Genomic DNA, 10,358 nt, shown 5'->3' on the forward strand with positions numbered 1-10,358 from the left:
ACAGTGGCTTACACCTGTAATCCTAGCACTTTGGGAGGCTGAAGTGAGAGGACTGCTTAAGCCCAGAAGTTTAACACCAGCCTGGGCAACACAGTGAGACCCTGTCTCTACAAATAATAATAAAAATTGGCCATGTGTGTTGGCGTGTGTCTGTAGTCACAGCTACTGAGGGGGCTGAGGTGGGAGGATTGCTTGAGCCCAGGGGGTTGAAGCTGCAGTGAGCTGTGACTATCCCACTGCACTTCAGCTGGGTCAGTATAGTGAGACCTCGCCTCCCCACAAAAACCCAAAAAAACAAAACAAACAAACAAAAACACTAAACAAAGAAAAGGACACAAAATATTTGAATCCCTCAGTAACAATAATTAAGAACTTTTTGATGCATTTCCTTCCTGTCTTCCACTGGTGTCCGTTTTCATGGTGGGCTTGGTACATCATTTTTCAACAATTTTCCTCCACTCATGATCTCGTCGCATGGTACCACTATCTGATGAAACACGACACAGCCATGCTTTAGTGTTTGTATCTGTTTCATCCCATCAGGGAGAACTCTGCCTGCTGTAACAAGGTGCCACAAACCGCGTGGCTAAAACAGCAATTTAATGTCTAAAACAGCAATTTAAATTGCTAAAACAGCAATTTAACGTCTCACAGTTCTGGAGGCTGAAACGAAGGTGTCAGTGGAGCTCCCCCCGGGACTCCGAGTAGAATCCTTCCATGTTGGTGACCTTGTGCATCCTCCGTGCTCCTTGGCTTGCAGCTCTGTCACTCCAACCCCTGCCTCCACCTTCCCGTGGCCGCCATAGGACTGAAGGTGTGTGTGTGTGCGTGTGTGTGTGACCTTCTCCCTCTGTCTCTCTTTCTGAATCTTCCCACTGACAAGGACACCAGGTATACTGGGTTAGGGGCTACCGCACTCCAGCATGACCATCCCCAACTGAACTAGTGACATCCACAGCAACCCTGTTTCCAAATCAGTTCACATCCTGAGGTCTACAGGGGAGGGGTCCGCATGTCAACATATGTTTTTGGGGAACACAGTTCAACCCGTGAGGGTATTCCACCAAAAGCAGAAATAAAAAGAGGAGTGACAATAGACAGCGTAAGGTTGGCAGCATGTTGATGATTCTCGAAGTGGGGTGGGCACCTGGAAAAATTCCAGAATGACGTGGTTTTTAAAATCATGCTTTTAATGGACATTTAATAGACTGGAAAATGTTAAGTGCAGAGGGTAACATACAAAACTGTGCATACTGTGGAAGCCTGTGTGGAAGAAATAACCGCAAAACGTCCATGGCAGTTTTCTCTAGGGAGTTTGGGGGCTTGTGGTTTTCTTCTGTTCACTTTTCTGTATTTTTGCAAAATTCTCATATTGGACATAGAGTGTTTGTACACTCGTCGAATAATTTTGTTTTTTAAAAAAATCAAACTGCCTCTCTGCTCATCCATGTCTGTATCATTCACCAGACAGACCCCTCCTGGGTGCCACACTTGCCCTGAGCGGGTGCCCCGTCCCAGCAGGGGGGCCGGCCACACCCACGCCATGACACCAGAAGTTTCTGCCAAATCTCAGTGCGCCACAGTGGATCCAAGTGGCTGTGGTGGAGGCTGGAGAAGATGGCCCTCTTTAGGGTATTTGAAATTATTAAGGGTTTTGATAAAAACCAACCCAGGAACCTCCAATAGGCCTGGTGGGAGAGTCATGAGAGGGCCCGGGAGGGCTCACCAGGCTGGGAAGGAGATGGAGGCAGACACAGAGCCATGGGCACACCAAATGTGACCCACTGGGCTCCTCTCCCTGGGGGAGGCAGAAGGGCCTGGGTGCCAGGCAGAAGGCAGCAGAGCTGCTGCAGGGACCCGCGGGAGGGGAAGGGCTGCTCAGGGCGCTGGAAGCACTGAGGGACAGAGGGGAGAAGGCTGGGGGCCTGGGGAGCACCGGGCAGTGAGTGTCAACACTCCTAAGTACTGATGCCCCTGGTGCCAGGCAGGAGCCTTGGAAGGGGAGGTGTGGGGCCTGGGGTGGGCCCAGCCTGCAGCCTGCTCCTGGCTGTGGTGGCCACTTCCTGTGCCTCTGGGCACCCCTGCTTTCCCCCCATGACTGGGTTGATGGAGCCTGTCTCCTGGAGCTCCTGCGAGGATAGAAGCTGCTGTACTTGGGATGGGCCGGGCAACCCCAGTGCAGAGGGAGGACTCAGTGAAGATGAAGATGGTGGTGAAGGCGACGACGATGAAGCTGAAAATACTGCTGCTGCTGAAAAGAGGATAAGAGTGATGATGATGCTGGGAGGAGGAGTGGAAGGGGAGGGGGAGGGGGAGGTGAGAGAGGAAAAGGGGGAGGAGTGGGGAGGGGAAGGAGGAGGGGAAAGAGTGGAGGGGGAGGAAGGGAGGGGGAGGAGGAGGGGAGAGGAAGGAGGAGGGAGAGCAGGAGAGGATGGTGGCACGGATGAACAGGATGCTGGGGCTGGGCCAGGTTTCCCGTGCCCCACCCAGGAGGGCAGATGGGCAGGCCGACAGGCGGATGGATGGGCAGGTGACAGGTGGGCAGTCTGTACTAGGTTTTGGGGGAAATTTCTGGAAGGTCCCTCATAGGAGGTGCTGCTCCTTGCAGACTGGGCAGATGGGTTGGGGTGAGCTGCATTTTGATTGGTTTTAGTTAAAATGGATGGAAATAAATTTGGATCTGTATTGAGCTGGATCTGGACTGGATTGAAATGAAAGAAACTGAACTAAATTAGATTTGAGGTGAGCTGGTCTAAGCCAGGCTAGATGGATTTGCTGAAATGGGAGCCTCAGAGTTGAGTTTGGAATCTAAGAACGTTCCAGCCCTTAGTGACCCTCAGCTGTGTGGGACTCACCCTTCCTGATGCGATGACCCTGGGGGCAATTGTTGTGCTGGTGGGGTTTGCTGCCAGCCACATCTCTGTCCCCTCCCTGGCACCCTCCTGCCCCACCTTCAGTGAGCCGTGGAAGTGGCAAGGCCCCGACACGTGGCCGTGGTAGGTGTAGGGTCTGTGTGCCTGCATGCCGATGTGTGGGGCTGTGCAGGGTGTGTGTGGGGTTGTGCCTCCATGTGGGGGAGGCACTTGTGAGCAAGTGTGCCTGTCTGCATGCCAGCAGCGGCTAGGAACCCCTTCTGAAGGATGAGTACCAGGGCCTCTGCATTTTGGAGGCAAACCATGGCTTCTCTCCCTTCTGGCCCTGGTCTATGAGCCCCTGTTTACCCAGGGCCAGGTTCTCTCAGCAAATCCTTTAAGAGGGTGGATCCTCCTACAGGAGCCTCTGAAGGCGGTCGCCAAGTCCACCCTGTGTGCTGTGGGTGCTCCCCACAGCCAGCAGGCGCATGAATCCCTCACAGATGGGGAGGGAGCTCACTGCTTCTCAGAGCCCAGACCGGCTGCCTGCCACTGTCCTGCACTGGCTGTAGTTCAGCTCCGAGACTGGTGTGGAGCCCGTCCTTACCCTGGACAGCTCCTGCATGTGACAGGGCTCCACTGGGGGCAGGCTGCGGGGGCTCAGGAGATGCCAGCTCTGCCCTGCTCCCTCCCAGCTGGTGCCCTGGACCTTGGCAGCCACAGAGGGCGGAGTCCTGGCTGTCTCACCCGGCTGGGCCCAGGAAACTGTCACCTGGCTCCACATCCAGCCCACATCCTCCTTGGAAAACAAGGCTGGAGGATGCTGGTGTGGTCCTCCCGGGGGCCTGAGAAGAAGCCAGGCAGGCAGGGTGAGCACCTGGGAAACAAGAGCGATCCCTGCTGTTCCTGGGGTCACCCCTTCCTGCCCTCTGTTAACCTCCTGCCCCAGCCCCTCCCACGGAGGGCCCAGGAGGCTTCATCTCCAGGCAGCAGCAGCTGCTTTGATCACGCGGTCTTTTCAGGAATGGGAAGATCAGGGCTCCACTGCAAGGGGCTGTGTGGGGGAGGCTGGGTCCTGGCCCTCTTTTCACCTTAGTGTGCACCCCTGTCCCAGGTCAACCTGGAGCCCCACCGTCCCCTCCAGAAGCGAGTCGCAGCTCCAGGTTGCTATAGAAACAGGCAAGCTCTGGTGTTAGCAGCCTCAGCAACCCTGGTTCCTCCCGCACCACTGCCTTTGTGCCTGCGGGAATTCTTGGTGGGTTCCCTGGGGGAAGGGAGGTAACAAGTAACACAAATCAGCACCTGTGGGGCACTCTCAGCTCCCTTCAACTCAGACCACCTGCTGGTATTTGCATGATTAGCAGACCCACTTGCAGATGACAGAATAGGCCTGGAGACGGAGAGCCACCTGCTCAGCCGCATAACTCCTGAAAGCAGGCAGCACTGCTCCAGAGCGGACCTCCAGCCTGGAGGCCAGCCTGGCCTCAGTCTCCCCAGGCCTCAGGGGCTCTGAGGTGCTTGGTATTTGGGCTGCAGGAGATGCTCCTGCTCTGTGACCCCCTCCCACAGCCCGGACTGGCTGTGTCACTCTGGGTGAACCTCTCCCAAGCTGGGCCTCAGTTTCTCCACCCAAAAAATAAGAGGTTGCCCATAGGATGGGATGGCGCCCGTTACAATGCCCAGGTCCCTCCCAGGAACCCGCCATTTGGGTGCCCAACACTCTTCCTTTCCCCTCCTCCTGCATCTTCTTCTGCTCCCATCTCTCCCTGTGGGGTGACCCTCCTTCTGCTAAGGCCAGCAACATCCTTGGTCCAGCCTCCTGCGGGGAGCTCAGCGCTGACTCCAGGGGCAGGGGCTGCTGGGGAAGGGGTGGGGAGTGCAGAGCTGAGGCCTCCACAGGGGCTTCAGCGCAGGGCCTGCCCCAGGTCAGGGGAGCAGCCCTTGGTGCTGGCCAAGATCGGGGGCCCAGCTGTCCCCGTGGGGCAGGCCTGGCCCACGCAGAGAGGCCCCACCCCACGCTGGCTCTCAGGTCTGCACCTTCCCTTGGAGTCCCTGAGTTCTGCCTCCAGCCCCCTACCCCATGCTTGGCAAGGGGGGCTCCAAGGAGAGGGAGGAGGGGTGGGCAGGAGGAGCACGTGATGCCGTCACAGTGGGGGTGGAACAATTGTCACAACCATAGAAGGTGCCACACAGACGGGGAGCCCTCGTGCCGACCGTGGGCTTCAGCTAATGACGACGCATCCATATGGCCCCTCAGTGCAGCAGACGCCCCCACCGCGCCAGCACACGCGGCACTCGCAGAGCCTGTGGGGGCAGGAGGTGTGCGGAGCTCCGTGCTGTGCTTCAGGCCCAGTTTCGCTGTGACCTAAAACTGCTCTAAACGCTGAAGTCCATTAATTGAGACAGGGAGGGAGGAAGGGTGAGTGGCAGGACAGCAGTGAGGGTGCGGGTGGCTCTGGAGGAGGGTGGCTGACCCTGGAACCTGTCCCCATCCCAAGGCCATTTGCAGCTTGTCCCAGACAGAAGCACAGAATGGCACGGTAGCAGCAGAGATGGGGGCAGGGTGGGGGCAGAAGCCTTCTGGAACATTCAGCCCAGGGCTCTGGACTCCTCAGGCCTCCAGAGGCCCCATCTGGCACCATGGGAAGAAGAGAGGGTGGGGAGGGGAAGTTGGGAGTTCCGCCTGTCGGTGTGGGGGGCTTTCTTCAGCTAATGGGGGTGAGGCCTGGGGTGGGGGCTTCAGGGAGAGCTCCCGGTCACTGTAAGGGATGTTGGGGCCTGGCTGGGTTCTCTCAGTACCAGGCACGTCCCCACCAAGAATCAAGCTGCCACCTGAGACCTGGAGAGGAGGGCCACCGTGCCAGCTCCACGGGAAGACAGGCCACGGGGCTGGGCCCCATCCTTCGGAATCTCCCAGGACTCTCCCGCCTCCCTGGGACCAGCTAAGGACAGGAGCTGCTGCCAGAGCCATTATCGGCGGGCGCGCTGTGCAGGGACAAAGGCACTGATGATTTCAGGTTTCTGTAAATGCAGCGAGGAACTCAGAGGAAGTGGGCTGAATTTTTCTCTAATCTGTGATTCTGTCAACTTCACTTTTTTCCCCTCTTCCCTGTAATTATCCCGTCGGTGGGTGAAAATAAACTTCTGCAAGGAGACAGCCTCCCAGAAGGCGGGATGCGGAGCGGTGGGAGGCCAGGCAGCAGGTGGTGGGAAGCCATGGCTCGCAGCTTCCTGGCCTTCTTCGTACCCTCTGTGGTTTGTGAGCAACTCATACAGTGACCTATTGTCGCGGCTTACCCAGGACTGTCCTGGTTTTAGCACAGGAAGTCCCATGTCCCAGGAAACTCCCCTAGTCCTAGGCAAATGGGGAGGGTGGCCCCCTACGCACAGGCTCCTGAGGGTGTCTGGGCTTTCCAGGACAGCTGCCTGGGACCCCACGCCCTGTGTCTGCCTCCTCCGGGCACCCCCACCACAAGCGCACCAGCCTCATGTGACTGGCACTCTTTCCACCTCCCTTCCCTTCAATTCCATGGCCTCACCTCAGCCTCTTCCCTGGGGATGTCCACATGGACTCCCTTCCCCAAGGTCCACACTGGGTGTCCCCCAAGCACCGCACACTCAACCAGTGACCCTCTGAGCCCCCAGTGTCCCCAGCTGCTAGTCTGCAGGACAGCAAGTGAGTTACACCTTTTGCTTTGGTTTTCCCATCTGTAAAGTGGGCATCATGGTGAAATCTAGCAGGGGGGGTTTTGCAGGGGTTCAGCTAACAAGTAAGTGTAAGGTGCTTAGACCCAGCGCTTGTTACGAACAGACAGCAGTAAAGATTGCTATTTCTATCACCTCTGCAAGTCAAAAGCCACTGATTTCCCATAACCACTTAGAGAAAGATTATTAGTGGACTCTGCATTTTACAGACGAGGCACAGAGACAGGAAGGAACTTGCTGGGAGGACCGGGCCAGTCAGTGCCCATGGTGGGCGCTGCCTCCAGCCCTGCGGACTGTGAAGCCAGGATACCCCTCCGCTCCGGCGCCTCTCATGTGGGCGTATAATCATCTTGATCATCATTTCTGGCAAATCAAAAACCCAGCACAACCCCACATTGAAGCTCTCAGAAATGTCTCCTAATAGTGCTGATTAAAGAAACAGACATGAGCAGATTAGAACCAGAGAGAATTTATTTTGCTGGGTAGCAGTTAAGCTGTCTCTGTAATATTTAGCTCTTCAAACAAGGAGCTCTGCTTTGAAGAAAATATTAATTATTTCTTTTTCCTGGCTGGACTCTTAATTGCTATTCTGCGTGGGTGGAGTGGGAGTCTCCTGAGGTGAGGGAGGGAGACCTTTCTCCCGTAAATGAGTCAAATTGCCCTGGGGTTATGATCTCTGCCCCAGGTGCAGAGACGTCCAGTCACTTGGCCTTGGTGGGGAAGCCCCCTTTCTCCAACCTAAAGCCCCAAGTTGGCAGGTGCCGACTAGGGGACGAAACACGTGGTCCCTCTGCTATAAATGTCCAACCAGCTCTCCGGGGCTGCCCTGTCTCTCCATGGTGTTTAGCAGTAGGCGGGCTGCAGCCCCAGTGTCGGCGACCACGATGTCCACAGGACAGTCCTCTTGGCATTCCTTGACCATCCCTCATCCAGAGGTGTGTTCTCCACCCCAGGTCAACCGCTCACCGACGCCCAGGACACCACTGTAACTGTCGGGGTTCTCAGCCTATGTTTCAGGGAGCACCGCCGAGTCCCCCGCTCACCGACTCCCAGGACACCACTGTAACTGTCGGGGTTCTCAGCCTATGTTTCAGGGAGCACCGCCGAGTCCCCCGCTCACCGACGCCCAGGACACCACTGTAACTGTCGGGGTTCTCAGCCTATGTTTCAGGGAGCACCGCCGAGTCCCCCGCTCACCGACTCCCAGGACACCACTGTAACTGTCGGGGTTCTCAGCCTATGTTTCAGGGAGCACCGCCGAGTCCCCACCTCTCAGGTCTACAGCACGTCCTGGTCCCCCACCTCAAGGTGAATGCCCCCGACCCCCCAGCTTCTCACTGTCTCCTCCTCGGCTCAGACTCCCAGTCAGTTGCCTCTCCCTGCACTCGCTGGCCTCTCCCTCGGCCCTCTCACTTTCCTGAACCAGCTGAACCCCAAACCTGGCAAAACCACCGGTCCTCTGCCCCTGCTCCCTCACGGCTTGGGCCTCCAGCCTCATTTCCTGGTCCATTTACTCTGTGCAGCATGAAAACCCTGATGCCTCTCCCTCTCTCCCAATCTCACCACCTCCGCTAGACCTGGTGGGAGGGCACATTCAGAGTGGGTGACTTGAATGTGAGAAGAGCATCGAACAGAGTATTCACAAACCTGTGGGCAGAGCAGGGAGCCCCAGGGATGAAGCCCCAGTGCCCCGGAGCTGCTGGCGGAAAGGGAGCAGTTAGGTGGGAGGAAAAGGGGAGGGGGCAGGAAGGAGGGTCCTGGAGGAAGCGCTGCTTATGGGAGGAGCTGCCGGGCACTGGGAGGGCACTGGAAGGACCCTGACCCACCCCACTTGGTAGGGCCTCCCTTCTCCAGATCCAGCCACAGGTGTGGGCAAGGGAGCAGCTGGGTCAGAGTGGGATGGGGAAGGCTGTGGAAGGCATTCAGCCCTGCTAACCATCCTCCCCACCACACCACCACACTTCTGCCTCTGCTGCAGCCCCCTGCACTGCGCCCCCACCCTGGTCCCCCACCCTCTGGGCTTGCCCCTCTCTGCTGTACCCTTGGACTTTCCTCTCTCCCAGACCTTTCTCCTCCCCAGACAAGCTGTCGGTGCTTTCATCTCTGAAACCCTGTCCCACCTGGCCGCCGCACTGTGTGGTGGACACGCCAGGGAGTGGAAGGCAGGGACCCAAGCAGGTGTTCGTCCACGCAATTCACAGCAGCACCACTCACAGTAACCACAGGGGAGAAACGATTCGTGGCTCTCAGCAGGTGAGCAGACTGAGAAACGTTGCCTATCTGTGTGGCAGGATGGCGGCCACCACCAGGTAGAAATCCGCCCACTGCATCAGGGACAGCAGGGAGGGACGGTGGCCACCTCCAGAAAGGACATTCAACCCCTTCCCCCTGCGGCAGGGAGGGAGCCTGAGGCCCTGCACTGAGTGAGAGGAGCTGTCACAAAAGGCCGCATGTCACAGATTCCACCTCCAGGAAAGGTCCAGAACAGGGGAATCCACAGTCAGAAAGCAGATCGGTGGTTGCCAGAGGCTGCGGGGAGATGGGGTGTGACTGCTTGATGGGGATGGGGTCTCCTTCTGGGGAGAAGAAAATGCTTCAGAACGGAATAGAGGTGGGAGTTGCCCACCCTTCGAATGCACTGAGTACCACCGACTTGTACACTAGAAAATTGTTCGTGTTACATTATGGGGAATTTTACATTGTTCATATTACATTGAGGGGAATTTCCTCTCAGTCAAAAGACAAAACCAAATGGGAGCCACTGTCGTCACCCGGTGCCTTTGTCAGCAGCCCTCCCTTCCGTGGCTCTTGAGCACAGCTCTTTCAAGGCAGCTGTTTCGCTGGGCTCCGTTCCTCGGGCTGTGTGCCTGACTTCGCCCTCCAAGTTCCCCTTCTCCCAGCTGCTCCTTGAGGTCACCTTCGCGGGCATCTCATCTGGAACACTCGGTGTTGGAGGGACCCAGGAGGCCAACCTCACCTGTCCTCCTTCTCCACCCCTCCTTCCCTCGGCTCTCTGCCCAGTCTCGTGGCTTAAAGTAAGAGCTCTTTTCTGTAAGCTCCAGTTTCTAGTTTCCACCTGGAGCTCCCCTGAAAGCTGGAATCTCAAATCTGCCTGCCTGGCAGCTCTGTGACATGTGGGATAAGCCCTGAGACTCCTCACATCCACCCCTGAGCTCCCAACCACCCTGCTCCCTGCAGCTTCTCGCTGCCTCCATGGCCGGCCGTGTGGGTCCCAGCCCAGGGCCTTTCCACTGGGTTATTGAAACAGCCTCTGGGGGGGACCCTCCTGCTGGTCTTGGCTCATGGGCAGCCAGCGGGCTCCACGCCAAGCCTCAGGCTGTGTGACTGACAATGGGATGGCTGGGACAGGGCTTGGGTCCTTCCAGTCTCGCCACCACAGGGCCTGGACTGGAGGTGGGGCCTGGAAGCAGCTCCCACCTGACGCGCCACATCCACGCTCTTGCTGTCCCCCTGCTGGGAAGGCGGTCCCCAGAAACATGCGGCCAACCCCATTTCCTACACCCCCCTCTAATGTGACCTCTTTTGAGCACCTTTTGTAAGCGATGGCCCCCACCCCACACCTCTCAGCCCCTTCCTGTTTCATTTTCCTCCATAGCACAGAGAAGCGTCTACACAATGCCCTCTTTTCTCCACGTGTCCCTCTTGTCTCTACCTGCCCTCCCTACTAGGACAGAGGCCCCAGGTGCGGCAGCTTCCCTCTGTCTAGTGGGCTGCTGTGAACTAGAGTAGCTCCGAGGGCAGCAAGTGGTCCCAAGTGTCCAGCATGAGATGTGGGCCTCC

The sequence above is a fragment of the Rhinopithecus roxellana genome, chromosome 2, assembly GCF_007565055.1.
Source record: "Rhinopithecus roxellana isolate Shanxi Qingling chromosome 2, ASM756505v1, whole genome shotgun sequence".
NCBI classification, from domain to species: Eukaryota; Metazoa; Chordata; class Mammalia; order Primates; family Cercopithecidae; genus Rhinopithecus; species Rhinopithecus roxellana.